This window comes from Lycorma delicatula, chromosome 4, assembly GCF_047948215.1.
Source record: "Lycorma delicatula isolate Av1 chromosome 4, ASM4794821v1, whole genome shotgun sequence".
NCBI classification, from domain to species: Eukaryota; Metazoa; Arthropoda; class Insecta; order Hemiptera; family Fulgoridae; genus Lycorma; species Lycorma delicatula.
In genome coordinates, this window is record NC_134458.1 from 26,376,516 (window position 1) to 26,399,979 (window position 23,464).

Genomic DNA, 23,464 nt, shown 5'->3' on the forward strand with positions numbered 1-23,464 from the left:
AATAGATTCTATTAGTGTGACTGAGTGCAAGTTTATTAAACATATTTTGTATTAGTTATGATGATTAAAACTAAATTAAGTTACCTTTTTTTTTTAAAGTTGCCCAACCTATGTGGTGAAAGTGCTATTAAAGTGTGTGTACATCCAGGTTTGGAATTCTGTAACCTTAACTATTCCATTTTAAATGTTGTGTTCCAACTGTGGAGTTCTGAGTGTGGTGGCCTCTTATAAAAAAATAATTTTTTTGAGATGCAGTTTTATAAAAATTTCATTTTTTTATGTCTAGTGGCCGAACAGCAATTAGGGTCTGTGTTTTATACACTACCTATACTTGTTATTCTTTTTATGTATCATTGTAATGTTGCTTTATTTTCTTGTTTAGGCATTTATGGACAATAATTTAAAGAAAATTTGTTTCAGCATTTTTTTTTTTAATTTTGACTCACTCTTTTTCTTTTTTCAGTTCGTTTCCACAGCCATTTTCTTTTTCTATTTCTCAACTCATGATTGAAAATTAATTTCCTAAAGAGTTCCTGTTTTCAAGAACTTTTGTGCAATTCCTACCTCTCAAGATCCTTTTTTTAATTGCTTCAATGTAATTTATTTTGTTTTTCTTACAGCAAAAATCTATTAATTTTTTTCAGTATTCTATTATTGTTACAAAGATGTGACAAAACAAACAATCTTTCTTCTTCTTGATTACTAGTAAATGTTTTCGTATTTTAATAGAATTTAAATTGCTAGAAAATGATTAATGTTCAGTAATTACACAAATTCATAAAATAATGAAATTTTAGCAGTTTATAATCTGTGCAATTGAAGAAATCAAGATTTTAAATAAAAACTGGGGTACAGTTTTTATTTTTTGAAATGGGTGATGTATAATTTATAATTTTATTAATTTCCTAGATTGACCTTTTTGTAACCTAAACTTTTCCTACCACATTTAGTTTTCCTCCATTCTTTTCACTATCCAGAACAATTAAAAGGGACGAGAATCTCATTACCAAGCATTTTTTCTAATTTAATGGTACCGATAATTCAAAATAAATTTATCTTTAGAATAGGCATGGAAATTGTTCATTTAAAAAGTTTAATGTTTATGTCCATTTCTACCAGCAGAATCACATACCTTTGTAAAATATAATTATATAGTTCTTGTATTTCTGTCTCATATTATTATTCTTGCACAAACTATTTGTTCTGTTCATTAACTTTCTAAACCACTCTGATGTATTCAAGTTGTTTATTGATGTGCCCTTCTATTCTGTTATCTACAATTTTTGATAAGATTGTATAAGTGACTGAAAGAAGAGAAATTTCTCTCCAATTACCCTGATTAACATAATTTTTGTGTTCTAACATGTGATATATGATTTTAATTGTTTTTTGATGCTGAAAACTAATATGAACTCAGAATAAGCAATAATATGAATAATAAGCAATACTAGATAAAGAATTAAATCATATCACAGTCACATTATGTGACTGTGATATGTGTTTTTATGTGTTTGTGATATATTTTTGTTTTGTTTAACAAGTTTGTCTGGAATTTCTAAAAAAAATCTAAACAAACTGTAAAATAACCCTTCATTGCAAGCTGCAATCAGACCTGTACCTACAGTGAAATTATTCCGGTTCCTGAGCCACCTGTGAATGTATGTAATACTGAAGAGTGAGCCTTCATGGACAAGATTAATCATGTCTAAACAGGCCAGAACATGTAGCTGGAAAACAGCTGTGTTGTTTGTATTAAGCACTGGATTTAGGAATGAATTAATTTTTTTCAGTCTTATTGATGTCTTAAGTTTGTTAACAGTGCAGTGTCATAATGCCTCGAAATTGTGTAAATGATGCGATGCCTTTGATATGTATGTGGTGAGTTTACTGTAAAATCATATTGAAAAACATTACACCTTTAATTAAAAATGCATATCATTTGTACTTTCAATGTAAAATTGATCGGGATAAGACGCGGGCTTCTCATATAATACGCACTAATTGTTCTGTATATTTAAGAGGATAGCTGAAAGGTACACAGAAGGCTCTGCCATTTGGTGTACCTGTGGTTTGGTGTGAACCAAAGCATCATGTAACCGATAGTTTTGTTTAACAAGTTTGTCTGGAATTTCTAAAAAAATTTAGACATACTGTAAAATACCCTTCATTGCAATCTGCAATCAGGCCTGTACCTACAGTGAAATTATTCCGGTTCCTGAGCCACCTGTAAATGTATGTTTGGAAAGCAGCAATGAAGAATCGGGCAGTACTGAAGAAGACAACAATGATTTTGATTTTGAATTATCTTCCAATAAGCCACATCTTGTATCACAAGGTAAATTATTAAATGACTATGTTATGGTCAACGTAGGATCAAGACTGCAAGGTCGGATTTTACTTCAAAAAAATACAAAAATATCGGGCTTTTGAAGTACTTCATCAAAAAAATAATTTGATTTATTCCACAAATATTGATGAGTTTATGTTACACTTGGACAAGTTCATAAACCTTAGGACTGCGCCTTTTCATAGATTCGTCCAAGTATAGTTTAAAAGTGGTTCTACTACACAATGGTAGCAAATATCCTTCGATACCAATCGCTTGTGGTATTAATTTGAAAGAGACATCGTATGTGATGAAGGACGTTCTTGAAAAAATAAATTATAAAAAAACGTGGTGATTTGAAAGTTATTTTGCTAGGCTATACTAAGTGCTTGTGGTTTTTTTGTGAACGGGACAGCCGAGCTAGGGATAAACATTACTTTACCAAAGAGTGGAAGAAACAAGACAACTTAACTCCAAATGGGAAAAATATTATTTACGACCCCTTACTTGAACCGAAAAAAATATTTTTACCCCCTCTCCATATCAAGCTAAGACTAATGGAAAATCTTTTAAAAGCAATGAAGAAGGATAGCCCTGGATTTTTGAACATCAGGCATAAATTTCCAAATTTAAGTGAAGGAAAAATTAAAGAAGGATTATTTGTTGGTCCTCAAGTAAGAGAGTTGGTCAAAGATGATGTATTTAATTCGATGTTAAATATTGTAGAAAGTGTAGCTTGGGTTTCATTTAAAGACGTTTGTAAAAGTTTTCTTGACAAACAAAAATGCGACCGTTACCACAATATTGTTAATCATCTTCTTACTTTCGTACAGAGCTATAGTATGTAATATGTTATTGAAAATACATTTCCTCCACTCGCACCTGGATTTTTTCCCGGAGAATCTCTGAGATTTAAGTGACGAACACTGTGAACATTTCCGTGATGGAAAGTCACTATAAAGGGAAATGGAATACTAGCCGAGATTTCCAAATAATTTCTCTTAATAGATCATACATTAATTAGCTAATAATCATAATTTTAAAAGTTCCACAGTTATAGAGTCCCTCCTGGATGCTTCATTATTTTTTTTTTAGAGATTGATTATATATTGTTTATTTGGGAAACTTAAATTTTCTTTAGTTATAAATATTTTATATTATCCAAAAATAATAAAAAATTTCTTATTTGTTTTCATTTTTATTTATATAATTTTTTTCAGAATTAAAGTCTCTAAAAAGTGTAATTTTTTTTGTTTGTTAGTGTTGAATAGTTGAAGTTTGAATAATTAGACGAATCCATATTGAGTTATGTAGTATTTATTCATTTGTAGAATACATTTTTGATTAGATATATTTGGTAGCCTTGTTTGTTGTAATTTGATTTCAGTTTAGTAATAACACATTGAATATTAATGATACATATAATATTTTGAGTATTTGAAGTATATTGAATAGGATTGATGTAAATGATTGATTGAATTGCTTAATTCATTGTATGTTACCGTCCCACTACTTATCATCTTGTGTACTGTGTCTAGAATCGAATCAGCTGAGCTTTAGCGCTGAGAAAAAGAATTACAACAATCAAGGCTGCCATTACAATATTTTAAATAAGAAGAAAACATGATATTAAAACTTAACAATTTGTAAATAACGAAGTTATTTTACTCCAAACTTAAAAAAAGTGTATTTTCCAACAAAACATTTTGTGTTTTACCATGTTTTTCTTAAAACCTAAGTGAGAGAGAGGTCTGGGACCATTTTTATTTTATTTTTGACATCAGAAACTATATTAAGTACCAAATTTTACCAAATTAAGTACCAAACGGGGGTCACTTACTAGAAGCATATTCAATAAAACTAGGTCTATATATAACAAGATTAAACTTGACTTCTATTCCAGTAACTTATAAATTAAATATTTATATACTAACACACTGCATGTTAATAACACACACACAAATGCAGTTAAATGTAAATAGTTTACTCACTACTATACACAAGTATACTTACTTGTGTATAGTCTTACACGCACAGTCTTAATATAATAAAAAAGCTTAATATTATATTTATAGGTCTCTTATCAAGAGATAACGCAAACAAAAGAAATAAATTTAACTCTGTTCAAGCCACAATAGCTTATCACTGTAAGCTATTGTTATTAATAATATAAAGTAATTATAGATAAGATTACTTGTCTATTGTCTTAACTTATTTTCACTAGCCTCAACAGCCAATTTAACATTGGCTCTTATGGAGAAAAACATTACGACAGTGAAAAAAAAAAACGTAATTACAGCACAGTCCGGTCACCAAAATTCACAAAATCTTACACAATTGTCCGTTATCCTTACCTCGAAATGATTCACTACTTGTCCAATAAAAAAGCCGCAAAAAACCAAACCAAAAACGCAGAGCAAGAAATACATGTCCACTCAGACTGAGTATCCATACTCGACTCATATCCAAGAATTTTAGTACTGTTCAATTTCACAGAGGAAGCAGAAAGCTGGGCTATATATTTTGCGAGTCAAAAATTGCTGACAAACCTGTTTTCTGACCTATGTTTATATGAATTTTATATTGGCTATAGGATCATCTCCCGAGAGATGCCGTGAAATCTGTAATAACTATATATATTAAGTAATTAAGTTTTGTAATACACTTTTTCAATGTAGTTTCCTTGTGTTACTACATCTCTCTTGCCAGTTTCTATAAAGTTGGAAACATTACTAGGATACATTTTGATGTGTACCCAGATTCTTCATTGCATCAGTCTTCATGTAATCAGCATATTTGTATTTTTCTCCTTCAGAACATTTTTAAGCAAGGAAACAAATACAAATAAAAAATAAGCTAGTGCTAAATCAGAAAACTATGATGGATGCTCCAGAGTTCGTACATAGTCTCATGCCAGGTATCAGATGAGCACAAATATGTACTGCTGCATTGTAATGCAAAAGAAAACAATTCTTTATTTCCTATTCTTCAAGTTGATTCTTCCCAACTCTTTCCTGTAAACAAAAAAGTATAATGAAGTAGATTTCCTTGTTGGTATTGTTCATTTCAAATTCAGGAATGTATTTGTTTTGAATGATATCCTGCAAATCAAAAAAAACTTTTAAAAATTTACTTCTATCCAAATTATATCTCTGTGATTGTGATTATGTTTGTTATACACTCTTGAAAACAGGTGTTTTGTTTGTCTATGGGTCATACAAAAAACAAAAATTTCTCCTGTTATGATCTTGATAGGTCCATTCTGTGGTGGTGCCCTGCCATTGTCATGTGGGATATTTTCTAATCTGCAGATAACATTTTTGGAAGTTCAGACCATTATGTAGAATACTGTGATAATTTCAGACTAGGATGTTATTTCCTTGACAGTTTCTTTTCTACCATTTCAAACAAAATTTTGACATGCTCAGTATTATCGTGGTAGATTTGAGTATCTGCTACGAATATCATTTAAGCAATAGTACAACCATCTCTTAAATACTTACAGAGATTGTAATCTGCTGATTTGTTCATTACTGCTTCACATATGCTTGTTCAAGCAGTCATAATGTTCCTGATGATTTTTTTTTTGTAAGTAAAATACAGAATTTGATATGTGTGCTGTCACACAGCACCTTATTTAAATTGCTATCAATATGAGGCAATTCTGGGGATTTTTTTTCATTCTACTGTATGTGTAGTTTTGTGAGAACAGAGAAATACTGATATGAACATTCCAAGCATGCTATTAAAGTATATATATATAAAATATTTTATTTTTATCTAATAGAATTTGTACTGATATGAACTCATATCAGGAACATATTTTTATCTTATCTGGAAATAAACAAAAAAAAATCATTTGCATGCTGTAATATATATAAGGAGTGTTAATAAAGTAAAATGAAATTCAGCAAATAACTCTTTCACCTTAAAATAATCTACTATTTAATATTATTACACCTAGCAACCATGGGAGAATGCAAATCAAAAATTAAATGGAAAGAATGGCAGTTGTAACATATCCTTTTAAAGGCATTAAAAACAAAACTTTATCATAAAATAAAAACTTTGGGCTATAACAATGTAGCCAAAATGACAGCAACTTGATTTTTTCACAGCTTGTTTCAAAAGTGACCTTTATAGTGGTACAAATTTTGAATTATATATTATCACCATAAACAACAAAAAATAAAAACCAACGTCAGTGCAAACATGAGTTAATAAAAAAAAGCTTTTTGAATCCATGGATTCATCATCAGTTATTAAAATAATATACTATCTTTGGCAATTATTAATTTCACTGTTTGTTAAAACTGATAGTGATAGGGGTAGATTTATTGCCAGAGATAATATTTGATTGTACTCAAAAGTTGAGGAAAGGTTCTTCTTTCTTCTAACCTAGTCTTGTGTATGAGATCCCAGTGAGGCAGATTTAAAAATGAACATCCTGTTTATATGTCTCAATAATAACTGGTATTTTAATTAAGAAAAACTCAATTTTTGTTGACAATATTTAATATTTTTGTTTTTGTAATGTAAAGTACAATATAGGAGGTTAAATATGGAATTATATGTTATCCAAGTGCTCCATAGGTCTGTTGGTAGTGTCCATTCTTTTTAAAAACGTTTCAACCATATATTCACATATCTGTCACAAGGTGTTAGATCACATGACCTTGCCGGCCAGTTCTAATATTCAAATTAAAAAATTACACGACTTGGAAATTTGGTCTGCTGAAATTGGATGGTTTCATATATTTTGTGCACAGTCTTGTTGGATTCATAACTTCCACAGCCAAACCTGACAAAAAATTAATGAGCATTGTGCAATAACGAACAGCATTACCATAACAGTAACACCAATGTTGTTCACAAAGAAAAGAGCCCAACCAACATTTTGTTTCATTTTGTGGATACATGAACACATTTGAACTGTTTTTGGCTTTTCACTTGCCCAAATTCAACAATTTTGTATATTTGTGATATCAAGGTGGAAATGAGCCTCATCACTAAAAATTTTTCTGTTGAAATTTTTAATTCACTTTGTTGGTGTATAATTCGTTTTTATTTCAGCAAAAGTCTCTCTCTCTCTCTCTCTCATATGATATATATATATATAAAGAAATATACAGGAGTAGTACATACTAATACATTTGGTTGATATTTACTTTATTTTTAATATACTTATAATAATGATGCATTCAAAGTTAGATGAAAATTGGTTTTTCTCCAGCAATTAATAAAATATTAATGATATGTCATTACTCTTATAATCAATAAAACTAATAAATAAAAATGGTGGGGATTATGATTTTTTACTTTCTCACAAAATTGGATGATGTATATTATTATTTTTTTAATGAATATAATCATGTTATGTATACAGATAAATGCAAATGAATAGACAGAAATATATTCGGATGCTATTTACTCATTTTTATTAGAATAATGATGGATAAAAAGTTTGCTGGAAAATTAATTATCTCCAATAATACCACCAGTTTTATTCTATTGATGCTATATCAGTATTTTATAATCTGTATAATCTAATAATAAAAATAAATAAAAGGGGTGGTACAGTTTTTTTTTACTTTTTTGCAAAAGTGGATGATGTACACTGTGTATAATTCATTTCGAAAGATCTGCACATTCAAGTCATTAATTTTTGTATATATTGTTTTCTCCATGTTGATTTTAATTCTACAAAAAATCACTTTATTGTAGTTTTTGACTTTAAAGTTTTAAAATGAAAAATCAAAAAATTACTTATTCCCATAGCAGCTGAGAATAGTGATTTGAATTTGTTTGAATACTTTTGTGTTTACATTTTTTCCTTTTCGTATGATCTTTCCTTTTCGTATGTCTAATGATGATTATTTGCTCTTAAATAAACCAATGAAATTTGTATCACTAAAAGTGTTCAGAAGTGGAAAGAGAAATGAACATTGGTAACATAGACGGAGCACACAGGAAAGTTAAGGAAAATTTTGGGGTACATAAATTAAAATCTAATAATGTGTTAAACAAAGATGGTACACCAATATATAATACGAAAGGTAAAGTCGATAGATGGGTGGAATATATTGAAGAGTTATATGAAGGAAATGAATTAGAAAATAGTGTTATAGAGGAAGAAGAGGAAGTTGAGGAGGATGAAATGGGGGAAACAATACTGAGATCTGAATTTAAGAGAGCATTAAAAGATTTAAATGGCAGAAAGGCTCCTGGAATAGACGGAATACCAGTAGAATTACTGCGCAGTGCAGGTGAGGAAGCGATTGATAGATTATACAAACTGGTGTGTAATATTTATGAAAAAGGGGAATTTCCGTCAGACTTCAAAAAAAGTGTTATAGTAATGATACCAAAGAAAGCAGGGACAGATAAATGTGAAGAATACAGAACAATTAGTTTAACTAGTCATGCATCAAAAATCTTAACGAGAATTCTATACAGAAGAATTGAGAGGAGAATGGAGGAAGTCTTAGGAGAAGACCAATTTGGTTTCAGGAAAAGTATAGGGACAAGGGAAGCAATTTTAGGCCTCAGATTAATAGTAGAAGGAAGATTAAAGAAAAACAAACCAACATACTTGGCGTTTATAGACCTAGAAAAGGCATTCGATAACGTAGACTGGAATAAAATGTTCAGCGTTTTAAAAAAATTAGGGTTCAAATACAGAGATAGAAGAACAATTGCTAACATGTACAGGAACCAAACAGCAACAGTAACAATCGAAGAACATAAGAAAGAACCCATAATAAGAAAGGGAGTCCGACAAGGATGTTCCCTATCTCCGTTACTTTTTAATCTTTACATAGAACTAGCAGTTAATGATGTTAAAGAACAATTTAGATTCGGAGTAACAGTACAAGGTGAAAAGATAAAGATGCTACGATTTGCTGATGATATAGTAATTCTAGCCGAGAGTAAAAAGGATTTAGAAGAAGCAATGAACGGCATAGATGAAGTCCTACGCAAGAACTATTGCATGAAAATAAACAAGAACAAAACAAAAGTAATGAAATGTAGTAGAAATAACAAAGATGGACCACTGAATGTGAAAATAGGAGGAGAAAAGATTATGGAGGTAGAAGAATTTTGTTATTTGGGAAGTAGAATTACTAAAGATGGACGACGCAGGAGCGATATAAAATGCCGAATAGCACAAGCTAAGCGAGCCTTCAATAAGAAATATAATTTGTTTACATCAAAAATTAATTTAAATGTCCGGAAAAGATTTTAGAAAGTATATGTTTGGAGTGTCCCTTTATATGGAAGTGAAACTTGGGCGATCGGAGTATCTGAGAAGAAAAGATTAGAAGCTTTTGAAATGCGGTGCTATAGGAGAATGTTAAAAATCAGATGGGTGGATAAAGTGGCAAATGAAGAGGTATTGCGGCAAATAGATGAAGAAAGAAGCATTTGGAAAAATATAGTTAAAAGAAGAGACAGACATATAGGCCACATACTAAGGCATCCTGGAATAGTCGCTTTAATATTGGAAGGACAGGTAGAAGGAAAAAATTGTGTAGGCAGGCCACGTTTGGAATATGTAAAACAAATTGTTAGGGATGTAGTATGTAGATGGTATACTGAAATGAAACGACTAGCACTAGATAGGGAATCTTGTAGAGCTGCATCAAACCAGTCAAATGACTGAAGACAAAAAAAAAACAAAAAAAAAAAAAAAAAAAAAAAAACAATATTACTAGATAAGGAAAGCAGGTAATATTTAAACCAGTGACACCACACTGTCACAAATACATATCAATATCTCCAAATACATAAAACCATTACTGTCTTAAATATAACTTTAGCAACTAGTTATCAGGAAAGGGAAGCTGATAAGAATTTCAGCAATGACAAAATGCAGTTTACTTTCAATATCTCCCACTACGTATAACCATCACCTCCCTCTACGAACACTTCAGTACCAATGTTTTCAGAATAACATAATCAATAATAGTTTAACCAATGACAACACTCAGTCACCTTTCTATAACTTCGAATATATCAAACAATCACCGCCTTCTAACCATACTTAAGTTCAAATTTATCAGAATAAGAAAACCCATAATGGTTCAACCAATGACAAACAAAGGCTCCTTTAAAAATCCCCCACTACATTGAACTAGCACTGCTGTCTTAATTTACTTCAGTAACAATATAATCAGATCAGGAAAGCTAATAATATTAAAATCAGTGACACCTCACAGTCACCTTTCAATATCTCCCACTACATTACAGCAGCACTGCCATCTAAAATTACTACGGTAACAATGTTATCAGAAAAGGAAAGTAGATATTAATTCAACCAATGACAACACGCATTTCCTTTCAATATCTCCCACTACCTTAAACCATCCCCGCCTTTTAACATTACTTCAGTACCAATGATATCAGTATAGGATAACTGATAATAGTTCAACCAATGACAACACGGAGTCACCTTTCAATATCTCCCACTATATTTAACCAGCACTGCCTTCTAAGATTACTTTAGTTACAAAGTAATCAGTACAGGAAAGCCGATAACAGTCAGACCAGTGACGATACATAGTTAGCTTGCAACATCTCACACTAAATTAAACCATCCCCGCCGTTAAGATTACTTCAGTAACAATGTTATCTGAATAGGAAAGTTGGTATTAGTTCAACCAATGACAACTCGCAGTCACTTTTCTATATCACATACTAAATTAAGCCATCCCCGCCTTTTAAGATTACTTCAGTATTAATGATATCAGAATAGGAAAACCGATAATAATTCAACCAATGACAACATGCAGTCACCTTTCATTATCTCCCACTATATTAAACTATCTGTCTTAAAGATTACTTCAGTAACAAGTTATCAAAGCATGAAAGCCAATAATAGTTCAACTTATGACAACACGCAGTCATTTTTCAATATCTCTCACAACATTAAACCATCAACGCCTTTTAGTATTACTTACGTAACAAAATTATCAGAACAGTAACGCCGATAATAGTTCAACCAATGGCAACACACAGTCTCCTTTCATTATCTTCCACTACATTAAAGCAGCACTGCCTTCTAAAATTACTTCAGTAACAATATTATTAGATCAGGAAACCAGTGACACCACACAGTCACCTTTCAATATCTCCTAATACATTAAACCATTACTGTGTTAAAGATAACATCAGTAACTGGTTATCAGAAAAGGAAAGCCGATAATAGTTAAAAAAAAAAACACGCAGTCACTTTTCAATATTTCCTACGGCATAAAACCATCACTGGTTTTATGTACTAAGATTACATAAGTAACAATATAATCTGAGCAGGAAAGCCGATAATAGTTCAACCAATGAACACGCAATCACTTTTCAATATCTCCCATTGACAACCATAAACTATAATGTAGAAAATATAGAAGGCGAATGAGAGAATGATAAAAAGAAAATTCCTTAATCAGCAGAAACAAACTTAGGCAAAACAAAGAAAACTGATAAAAAACCTTGGATATCGGAGGATATATTGCAGCTGATGTATGAATGAAGAAAGTATAAGAATGCTAGTGATGAAGAAAGTAAAAGGACTTACAACAATTAAGAAATACTATAAACAGGAAGTGCAAATTAGTGAAAGAAGAGTAGATTAAAGAAAAGTGTTCAGAAATGGAAAGAGAAATGATCATTGGCAAAGTAGACAAAGCATACAGGAAAGTTAAAAAGAATTTGTGGTACATGAATTAAAATCTAATAATATGTTAAATAAAAATGGTACACCAATTTATAATATGAAAGAAAAGGTCGATAGGTGGGTTGAATATATTATAAAGTTATATACAGGAAATGAATTAGATACTGGTGTTATAGAGGAAGAAGAGGATGAAAAGGGAGACACAATATTGAGATCTGAATGTAATAGAACATTATCTCCTCCATATTGGAAATTACTATTGTATTAGAATTACTGTGAAGTGCAGATGAGGAAGTGATAGATAGATTATACAAACTGGTGCGTAATATTTAATAAAAAGGGGAAGTTCTGTCAGACTTTAAAATGAGTGTTATTGTCAAGATACCAAAGAACGCAGGAGCAGATAAATGTGAAGAATACAAAACAATTAGCTTAACTAGTCATGCATCAAAAATCTTAACTAGAATTCTATACAGGAGAATTGAGAGGAGAGCGGAAAAAGTGTTAGGAGAAGACCAATTTGGTTTCAGGAAAAGTATAGGGACAAGGGAAGCAATTTTAGGCCTCAGATTAATAGTAGAAGGAAGATTAAAGAAAAACAAACCAACATACTTGGCGTTTATAGACCTAGAAAAGGCATTCGATAACGTAGACTGGAATAAAATGTTCAGCGTTTTAAAAAAATTAGGGTTCAAATACAGAGATAGAACAATTGCTAACATGTACAGGAACCAAACAGCAACAGTAACAATCGAAGAACATAAGAAAGAACCCATAATAAGAAAGGGAGTCCGACAAGGATGTTCCCTATCTCCGTTACTTTTTAATCTTTACATAGAACTAGCAGTTAATGATGTTAAAGAACAATTTAGATTCGGAGTAACAGTACAAGGTGAAAAGATAAAGATGCTACGATTTGCTGATGATATAGTAATTCTAGCCGAGAGTAAAAAGGATTTAGAAGAAGCAATGAACGGCATAGATGAAGTCCTACGCAAGAACTATTGCATGAAAATAAACAAGAACAAAACAAAAGTAATGAAATGTAGTAGAAATAACAAAGATGGACCACTGAATGTGAAAATAGGAGGAGAAAAGATTATGGAGGTAGAAGAATTTTGTTATTTGGGAAGTAGAATTACTAAAGATGGACGACGCAGGAGCGATATAAAATGCCGAATAGCACAAGCTAAGCGAGCCTTCAATAAGAAATATAATTTGTTTACATCAAAAATTAATTTAAATGTCCGGAAAAGATTTTAGAAAGTATATGTTTGGAGTGTCCCTTTATATGGAAGTGAAACTTGGGCGATCGGAGTATCTGAGAAGAAAAGATTAGAAGCTTTTGAAATGCGGTGCTATAGGAGAATGTTAAAAATCAGATGGGTGGATAAAGTGGCAAATGAAGAGGTATTGCGGCAAATAGATGAAGAAAGAAGCATTTGGAAAAATATAGTTAAAAGAAGAGACAGACATATAGGCCACATACTAAGGCATCCTGGAATAGTCGCTTTAATATTGGAAGGACAGGTAGAAGGAAAAAATTGTGTAGGCAGGCCACGTTTGGAATATGTAAAACAAATTGTTAGGGATGTAGTATGTAGATGGTATACTGAAATGAAACGACTAGCACTAGATAGGGAATCTTGTAGAGCTGCATCAAACCAGTCAAATGACTGAAGACAAAAAAAAAAAAAAAAAAAAAAAAAAAAAAAAAAAAAAACAATATTACTAGATAAGGAAAGCAGGTAATATTTAAACCAGTGACACCACACTGTCACAAATACATATCAATATCTCCAAATACATAAAACCATTACTGTCTTAAATATAACTTTAGCAACTAGTTATCAGGAAAGGGAAGCTGATAAGAATTTCAGCAATGACAAAATGCAGTTTACTTTCAATATCTCCCACTACGTATAACCATCACCTCCCTCTACGAACACTTCAGTACCAATGTTTTCAGAATAACATAATCAATAATAGTTTAACCAATGACAACACTCAGTCACCTTTCTATAACTTCGAATATATCAAACAATCACCGCCTTCTAACCATACTTAAGTTCAAATTTATCAGAATAAGAAAACCCATAATGGTTCAACCAATGACAAACAAAGGCTCCTTTAAAAATCCCCCACTACATTGAACTAGCACTGCTGTCTTAATTTACTTCAGTAACAATATAATCAGATCAGGAAAGCTAATAATATTAAAATCAGTGACACCTCACAGTCACCTTTCAATATCTCCCACTACATTACAGCAGCACTGCCATCTAAAATTACTACGGTAACAATGTTATCAGAAAATGAAAGTAGATATTAATTCAACCAATGACAACACGCATTTCCTTTCAATATCTCCCACTACCTTAAACCATCCCCGCCTTTTAACATTACTTCAGTACCAATGATATCAGTATAGGATAACTGATAATAGTTCAACCAATGACAACACGGAGTCACCTTTCAATATCTCCCACTATATTTAACCAGCACTGCCTTCTAAGATTACTTTAGTTACAAAGTAATCAGTACAGGAAAGCCGATAACAGTCAGACCAGTGACGATACATAGTTAGCTTGCAACATCTCACACTAAATTAAACCATCCCCGCCGTTAAGATTACTTCAGTAACAATGTTATCTGAATAGGAAAGTTGGTATTAGTTCAACCAATGACAACTCGCAGTCACTTTTCTATATCACATACTAAATTAAGCCATCCCCGCCTTTTAAGATTACTTCAGTATTAATGATATCAGAATAGGAAAACCGATAATAATTCAACCAATGACAACATGCAGTTACCTTTCATTATCTCCCACTATATTAAACTATCTGTCTTAAAGATTACTTCAGTAACAAGTTATCAAAGCATGAAAGCCAATAATAGTTCAACTTATGACAACACGCAGTCATTTTTCAATATCTCTCACAACATTAAACCATCAACGCCTTTTAGTATTACTTACGTAACAAAATTATCAGAACAGTAACGCCGATAATAGTTCAACCAATGGCAACACACAGTCTCCTTTCATTATCTTCCACTACATTAAAGCAGCACTGCCTTCTAAAATTACTTCAGTAACAATATTATCAGATCAGGAAACCAGTGACACCACACAGTCACCTTTCAATATCTCCTAATACATTAAACCATTACTGTGTTAAAGATAACATCAGTAACTGGTTATCAGAAAAGGAAAGCCGATAATAGTTAAAAAAAAAAACACGCAGTCACTTTTCAATATTTCCTACGGCATAAAACCATCACTGGTTTTATGTACTAAGATTACATAAGTAACAATATAATCTGAGCAGGAAAGCCGATAATAGTTCAACCAATGAACACGCAATCACTTTTCAATATCTCCCATTGACAACCATAAACTATAATGTAGAAAATATAGAAGGCGAATGAGAGAATGATAAAAAGAAAATTCCTTAATCAGCAGAAACAAACTTAGGCAAAACAAAGAAAACTGATAAAAAACCTTGGATATCGGAGGATATATTGCAGCTGATGTATGAATGAAGAAAGTATAAGAATGCTAGTGATGAAGAAAGTAAAAGGACTTACAACAATTAAGAAATACTATAAACAGGAAGTGCAAATTAGTGAAAGAAGAGTAGATTAAAGAAAAGTGTTCAGAAATGGAAAGAGAAATGATCATTGGCAAAGTAGACAAAGCATACAGGAAAGTTAAAAAGAATTTGTGGTACATGAATTAAAATCTAATAATATGTTAAATAAAAATGGTACACCAATTTATAATATGAAAGAAAAGGTCGATAGGTGGGTTGAATATATTATAAAGTTATATACAGGAAATGAATTAGATACTGGTGTTATAGAGGAAGAAGAGGATGAAAAGGGAGACACAATATTGAGATCTGAATGTAATAGAACATTATCTCCTCCATATTAGAAATTACTATTGTATTAGAATTACTGTGAAGTGCAGATGAGGAAGTGATAGATAGATTATACAAACTGGTGCGTAATATTTAATAAAAAGGGGAAGTTCTGTCAGACTTTAAAATGAGTGTTATTGTCAAGATACCAAAGAACGCAGGAGCAGATAAATGTGAAGAATACAAAACAATTAGCTTAACTAGTCATGCATCAAAAATCTTAACTAGAATTCTATACAGGAGAATTGAGAGGAGAGCGGAAAAAGTGTTAGGAGAAGACCAATTTGGTTTCAGGAAAAGTATAGGGACAAGGGAAGCAATTTTAGGCCTCAGATTAATAGTAGAAGGAAGATTAAAGAAAAACAAACCAACATACTTGGCGTTTATAGACCTAGAAAAGGCATTCGATAACGTAGACTGGAATAAAATGTTCAGCGTTTTAAAAAAATTAGGGTTCAAATACAGAGATAGAAGAACAATTGCTAACATGTACAGGAACCAAACAGCAACAGTAACAATCGAAGAACATAAGAAAGAACCCATAATAAGAAAGGGAGTCCGACAAGGATGTTCCCTATCTCCGTTACTTTTTAATCTTTACATAGAACTAGCAGTTAATGATGTTAAAGAACAATTTAGATTCGGAGTAACAGTACAAGGTGAAAAGATAAAGATGCTACGATTTGCTGATGATATAGTAATTCTAGCCGAGAGTAAAAAGGATTTAGAAGAAGCAATGAACGGCATAGATGAAGTCCTACGCAAGAACTATTGCATGAAAATAAACAAGAACAAAACAAAAGTAATGAAATGTAGTAGAAATAACAAAGATGGACCACTGAATGTGAAAATAGGAGGAGAAAAGATTATGGAGGTAGAAGAATTTTGTTATTTGGGAAGTAGAATTACTAAAGATGGACGACGCAGGAGCGATATAAAATGCCGAATAGCACAAGCTAAGCGAGCCTTCAATAAGAAATATAATTTGTTTACATCAAAAATTAATTTAAATGTCCGGAAAAGATTTTAGAAAGTATATGTTTGGAGTGTCCCTTTATATGGAAGTGAAACTTGGGCGATCGGAGTATCTGAGAAGAAAAGATTAGAAGCTTTTGAAATGCGGTGCTATAGGAGAATGTTAAAAATCAGATGGGTGGATAAAGTGGCAAATGAAGAGGTATTGCGGCAAATAGATGAAGAAAGAAGCATTTGGAAAAATATAGTTAAAAGAAGAGACAGACATATAGGCCACATACTAAGGCATCCTGGAATAGTCGCTTTAATATTGGAAGGACAGGTAGAAGGAAAAAATTGTGTAGGCAGGCCACGTTTGGAATATGTAAAACAAATTGTTAGGGATGTAGTATGTAGATGGTATACTGAAATGAAACGACTAGCACTAGATAGGGAATCTTGTAGAGCTGCATCAAACCAGTCAAATGACTGAAGACAAAAAAAAAACAAAAAAAAAAAAAAAAAAAAAAAAACAATATTACTAGATAAGGAAAGCAGGTAATATTTAAACCAGTGACACCACACTGTCACAAATACATATCAATATCTCCAAATACATAAAACCATTACTGTCTTAAATATAACTTTAGCAACTAGTTATCAGGAAAGGGAAGCTGATAAGAATTTCAGCAATGACAAAATGCAGTTTACTTTCAATATCTCCCACTACGTATAACCATCACCTCCCTCTACGAACACTTCAGTACCAATGTTTTCAGAATAACATAATCAATAATAGTTTAACCAATGACAACACTCAGTCACCTTTCTATAACTTCGAATATATCAAACAATCACCGCCTTCTAACCATACTTAAGTTCAAATTTATCAGAATAAGAAAACCCATAATGGTTCAACCAATGACAAACAAAGGCTCCTTTAAAAATCCCCCACTACATTGAACTAGCACTGCTGTCTTAATTTACTTCAGTAACAATATAATCAGATCAGGAAAGCTAATAATATTAAAATCAGTGACACCTCACAGTCACCTTTCAATATCTCCCACTACATTACAGCAGCACTGCCATCTAAAATTACTACGGTAACAATGTTATCAGAAAAGGAAAGTAGATATTAATTCAACCAATGACAACACGCATTTCCTTTCAATATCTCCCACTACCTTAAACCATCCCCGCCTTTTAACATTACTTCAGTACCAATGATATCAGTATAGGATAACTGATAATAGTTCAACCAATGACAACACGGAGTCACCTTTCAATATCTCCCACTATATTTAACCAGCACTGCCTTCTAAGATTACTTTAGTTACAAAGTAATCAGTACAGGAAAGCCGATAACAGTCAGACCAGTGACGATACATAGTTAGCTTGCAACATCTCACACTAAATTAAACCATCCCCGCCGTTAAGATTACTTCAGTAACAATGTTATCTGAATAGGAAAGTTGGTATTAGTTCAACCAATGACAACTCGCAGTCACTTTTCTATATCACATACTAAATTAAGCCATCCCCGCCTTTTAAGATTACTTCAGTATTAATGATATCAGAATAGGAAAACCGATAATAATTCAACCAATGACAACATGCAGTCACCTTTCATTATCTCCCACTATATTAAACTATCTGTCTTAAAGATTACTTCAGTAACAAGTTATCAAAGCATGAAAGCCAATAATAGTTCAACTTATGACAACACGCAGTCATTTTTCAATATCTCTCACAACATTAAACCATCAACGCCTTTTAGTATTACTTACGTAACAAAATTATCAGAACAGTAACGCCGATAATAGTTCAACCAATGGCAACACACAGTCTCCTTTCATTATCTTCCACTACATTAAAGCAGCACTGCCTTCTAAAATTACTTCAGTAACAATATTATCAGATCAGGAAACCAGTGACACCACACAGTCACCTTTCAATATCTCCTAATACATTAAACCATTACTGTGTTAAAGATAACATCAGTAACTGGTTATCAGAAAAGGAAAGCCGATAATAGTTAAAAAAAAAAACACGCAGTCACTTTTCAATATTTCCTACGGCATAAAACCATCACTGGTTTTATGTACTAAGATTACATAAGTAACAATATAATCTGAGCAGGAAAGCCGATAATAGTTCAACCAATGAACACGCAATCACTTTTCAATATCTCCCATTGACAACCATAAACTATAATGTAGAAAATATAGAAGGCGAATGAGAGAATGATAAAAAGAAAATTCCTTAATCAGCAGAAACAAACTTAGGCAAAACAAAGAAAACTGATAAAAAACCTTGGATATCGGAGGATATATTGCAGCTGATGTATGAATGAAGAAAGTATAAGAATGCTAGTGATGAAGAAAGTAAAAGGACTTACAACAATTAAGAAATACTATAAACAGGAAGTGCAAATTAGTGAAAGAAGAGTAGATTAAAGAAAAGTGTTCAGAAATGGAAAGAGAAATGATCATTGGCAAAGTAGACAAAGCATACAGGAAAGTTAAAAAGAATTTGTGGTACATGAATTAAAATCTAATAATATGTTAAATAAAAATGGTACACCAATTTATAATATGAAAGAAAAGGTCGATAGGTGGGTTGAATATATTATAAAGTTATATACAGGAAATGAATTAGATACTGGTGTTATAGAGGAAGAAGAGGATGAAAAGGGAGACACAATATTGAGATCTGAATGTAATAGAACATTATCTCCTCCATATTAGAAATTACTATTGTATTAGAATTACTGTGAAGTGCAGATGAGGAAGTGATAGATAGATTATACAAACTGGTGCGTAATATTTAATAAAAAGGGGAAGTTCTGTCAGACTTTAAAATGAGTGTTATTGTCAAGATACCAAAGAACGCAGGAGCAGATAAATGTGAAGAATACAAAACAATTAGCTTAACTAGTCATGCATCAAAAATCTTAACTAGAATTCTATACAGGAGAATTGAGAGGAGAGCGGAAAAAGTGTTAGGAGAAGACCAATTTGGTTTCAGGAAAAGTATAGGGACAAGGGAAGCAATTTTAGGCCTCAGATTAATAGTAGAAGGAAGATTAAAGAAAAACAAACCAACATAGTTGACATTTACAGACCTAGAAAATACATTCGATAATGTAGACTGGAATAAATTGTTCAGCATTTAAAAAAAAATTAGGGTTCAAATACAGAGATAGAAGAATGATTGCAAACATTTACAGGAACCAAACAGCAACAGTAATAATTGAAGAACATAAGAAAGAAGCCGTAACAAGAAAGGGAGTCCAACAAGGATGTTCCCTATCTCCGTTACTTTTTAATCTTTACATAGAACTATCAGTTAATGATGTTAAAGAACAATTTAGATACGGAGTAACAGTACAAGGTGAAAAAATAAAGATGCTACGATTTTCTGATGATATAATAATTCTAGCCGAGAATAAAAAAGATTTAAAAGAAACAATGAACGGCACGAATGAAGTCCTATGCAAGAAAATAAACAAGAACAAAACGAAAATAATGAAATGTAGTAGAAAATGGATCACTGAATGTAAAAATAGGAAAAGAAAAGATTATTGAGGTAGACAATTTTGTTATTTGGGTAGTAGAATTACTAAAGATGGACGAAGCAGGAGCGATATAAAATGTCGAACAGCAAAGTCGAAACGACCCTTCAGTCAGAAATATAATTTGTTTATATCAAAAATTAATTTAAACATCAGGAAAAGATTTTTGAAAGTACATGTTTGGAGCATAACTTTATATGGAAGTGAAACTTGGACGATCAGAGTACCTGAGAAGAAAAGATTAAGCTTTTGAAATGCGGTGCTATAGGAGATTGTTAAAAATAAGATGGGTGGATAAAGTGACAAATGAAGAGGTGTTGCGGGAAATCGATGAAGAAAGAAGCGTTTGGAAAAATATAGTTAAAAGAAGAGACAAGACTTATAGGCCACATATTAAGGCATCCTGGAATAGTCGCTTTAATATTGGAGGGACAGGTAGAAGGAAAAAATTGTGTAGGCAGGCCACATTTGGAATATGTAAAACAAATTGTTTTACAGGGATGTAGGATGTAGGGGTTATACCGAAATGAAATGGATAGCACTAGATAGGAGATCTTGGAGAGCTGCATCAAACCAGTCAAATGACTGAAGACAAAAAAAAATTGGTTATTTTTTTGTACTGAACTTTTACTTGTAGCTACTCTGTTTTCTGTCAACATTCGGGCTGTGACTCTAGATAAGTAATGATGAGTGTGTTATGATTCACAGGGCAGTAGGCATTGTGGGAAAATTTAGTAGCGTACTTTATGTATAGCATTAAAATGGACATATGTATTATTTTGCGTAAATTACAGTACTCTACATTATTCTCAAAAAACATTTCCATAAACTCGTGTGATTGTTTCCATATCCAGATCAGCCAGGTTTCAATTAGTTTGGGAAAATTAACATCATATCTTTGGTAAAATTCACACGACCTGGGAAATTTTCTGTTGTAGATAGGATTCCATTATTTCAGGTTTTGTTGTATAGTTGTTTGATTTGTTCGGGAGTAAGTTTTTTTGATGTATAAAGAAAAAGTAAAATATTTTAATTCAGAATCATGGATAATTTGAACTTACAAAACAGGACTTACCCCAAAAACTTTTATCTGGTTAGTATATTGTTTAGTTTTAGGATAAACAGTGAGCTGACTAATAACAATAAAATCTTCTATATAAATTAATTTTTTTTGGTTTGTTTTACCTCCGGGTCTGCAGTCAAGCAATTCATTCCGTAGAAGATGAGATGAATGGTTTGTAGTATGTGTGTGTGAAAATGCTATGACTGACCAGGATTTGAACCCAGGACCTCCGGGTAAAAGGCCAAGACGCTACCACTATAAATTAATTAATAGTAAATATAAAAAATTATAGTAAATTTTAATTATTCTCTGATATATATATAATATATACATACTCTTCTTTCTTCAATACATTTTTTCTATACTTCAATCTTAAGAACTCCTTCTGACCCCTTACAGTTTATAATAAAGTCCTGTGAATGACCTGCAGTGGATTCTCTTATTCCTCAAAATTTCCTGTATTCTCTGTTCTTATACACTCCTTATGATCCTGATTACAGTTTAACTAGGCTGGTCTAACCAAGTGGGCTCACGGTAAAAATAGACTTAAAATGTGTTAATATTTTGGTATTTGTGCATTAACCGACGCATATTTTTTTTACATATATAGCTATTTACACATATAGATATATATGTGTAAATAAAAAAGAAGAAATTTCTTCATCTTTTTTGAAGTTTTAAGGGCATTGACTACTATGGTCATTAGCCCCAATTATATATATTATTGTAACACATTATTTTTGTTGTAAGTTATTTTATTTCACGTTATTCTACTTGTCATCGCAATAATTTTGTTCATTTATTTAGTTTATTTGGCTGTGGTGTTTTTGTCATTCAGTTTCCTTCCATTGTAATAAGAAGAAACAGTAATGAATTTGTGGCAGTAATCAAATACTGAAGGGGACAGCAGTACTGAAAGTACAGTTGTTACAGGAATATGTAGTAGTGTTATGTTCCTGAAAATGCATACAGGATCACGACTTGAAATTATATTTCTGTGACTGTGTGAAGTGGAAATGTAACAAAGGAATTTATAATGAAACTAAGCAATTTCATGTTGGAAATTGGCTGGAGGGTATAAGGCTTCTGATAGTTACTGTTACACTATACATTTATTTTTGGTGTGAGGAACCGACTTCAGTGATCAGCAGTTGAACATAAATCAATGCACTGCAGTTGACTGGAATATGTACAAAAGAGAAATGTCTGCTTTTATTGTACATCAGTTTTCGATAACAAAATAAGTGGCAGTCGTGGAGACTATTGAAAGTCTGTTTACATGATGCAAATATAATGCGAGCAGGGTTATTCCACAAGAGTGGATTTTTGGGGGAATTTACAAAGAACTAAGCCAAATGTTCACTGCCAAAGTTCCTGATTGTTCTGCAAAAACACTACTGGGAATTATTAAAGAAAAAGTTGAAGCGGAATCGATTATCATATCAGACTGTCGGCATGGTTATCGGCATGATGAATTGGAGGCGGCTGGTTATACATATCCATAAGTTAACCCATCACAATTTCATAAACCCGGGGAGATGGTATCACATACTCAGCAAATCGAAAGAATGGAGGAACAAAAAACACCAGAAAACCGCTCGACACTACTTGGAAGGAATATCTATTTTCTGGCTGCCAAATGAATGATACGTAATGAAATGATTATTTTATAATTGTTTTTACTTCATAGTACTTAAATCGATTTTAAGACTAGCATTAGTTAAATAAAAAATACATAATAAGGAAATTATATAAAATAATATGCGTGCCGATTAATTCACTGGTAAGAATATTTTAATTTGACAAGACAGATTTTTTAATTGTAGCAATGAGCAAGACTTTTCTAACGAGGGCTACATCTGTCTATAATTGACCCACACACTTCATCAAATCACACAAATGAGGTAATACACAATACTAAGTAAAGAAATAAGAGATTAATTGAAAA